Below are 1,577 nucleotides of genomic sequence, written 5' to 3' on the forward strand. Positions count from 1 at the left end.
AATACGTAACAACTTCAATTTGCCACCTTACAGACGTAAAGTCAAAAATAATAATGAGAAGTTACTTGATTGTAGAAAAGTAAAAAAACGAAGAGGAAGTTGCGTAAATGAATCGTTTCAGTTTAATTTTGGAATATCCTTTTTTTCTTTTACTTTCCTTCCGAAGTATTTTTTTATATATCAGGAATATACATTGGTAACTTTATAATGAATAATCTATATTAATTTAAAATATTATTTCCATTTTTACAACCTGGTTTACGTATTTAAGCAACGTCACAAATCAAGTGATGTTATGGAAATTGACACATTACAAAATGTAAAATCCTTTAGTTAGGCCCCCCAGTGGCACAGCGGTATGTCTGCGGACTTACAACGCTAGAAACCGGGTTTCGATACCCGTGGTGGGCAGAGCACAGATAGCCCTTGTGTAGCTTTGTGCATAATTAAAAAACAAACAAACAAACAAACCTTTAGTTAGTATTTGAATCAAAATATGATCAAACTTCGAGATCTCCAGATTGTTTTAAACCAAAACACACTTTATCATACCTTAATTATTTCTAATTTAGTTTCTTTGATAATATCTCAGATTGAGCTTATTCCACAGGTATTGTGTTAAATAGTTTACTTGTGAGACTTATCATATATTTTCACTAAATAAACCTATCCATATCCTTATAATAAACTCTTTGAAGAAAAATAGGTATGTACTTTTCTGTAGATTTAGGCAGCTGCTTTCAAGAAAGGTGTCATGTTTAATGTCGTTTTCTCTTTTTAACATATTGTTCACTCAATGTTGTGAAGATGAACTTACCATATTGTTGTCATTTCAGTGGAGAAGCTTCTAGTGAATAACGTAACTATGGTGATTATGTCACTGAAGAAATTCCAGAACTTCGTCTCTACATCTAGTTCGGTCGAGTGTAGCCTAGTTGTAGATGTGCCAGACTGTGAATCCGAGTGCATATGGTAGGCCACAAAATCGCGCTTCGCACACTGGGATCGTTATAAGAGTAACGGTTGGTTAGAGTATAGTCTAAGAGGTAACAGTGGGTATTATTGACTAGCTGTCTTCCCTCTAGTCTATCAATTCAAAATTATGGACGGCTGGCATAGACAGTTCTTATGTAGTTCTGCCTGAAAATCCGTTCAAACAAAGTATTTATTAGATACTTTTGATTAGAATAAAAAACAAAATTTTTGAAATACATACTACATTCAGTTTAAATTTTCTGATGAATCTCGTAAGTCTTCTGTAATCTGAAGGCAGAGATCATGAAACAGTATTGAAGTTGTGTTAGTGAGTTATTAGATAATAATTTATGATCGAATAAAGTTGTTTAAATATTTGTTTAACAACAAGTAAAAGCTTGGAATGGTCTATTTTTTTCATTGGGGGTGTGTCTGAGAGCCAGACTAGTTTCGGAGAATTCCACTCCTCATCAGTGATCCTGGACACTATCACCAATGAAATAGCACACCAAACCAAGCCTTTATAGTAGTGAGGTATCGAAAATCGAACTGGTGTATTTAAGTGTTTTACACTCACAAAAAAGAAACATATCATTCTATAG

The sequence above is a fragment of the Limulus polyphemus genome, unplaced genomic scaffold (genome assembly GCF_000517525.1).
Source record: "Limulus polyphemus unplaced genomic scaffold, Limulus_polyphemus-2.1.2 Scaffold2644, whole genome shotgun sequence".
In the NCBI taxonomy this organism is placed as follows: domain Eukaryota; kingdom Metazoa; phylum Arthropoda; class Merostomata; order Xiphosura; family Limulidae; genus Limulus; species Limulus polyphemus.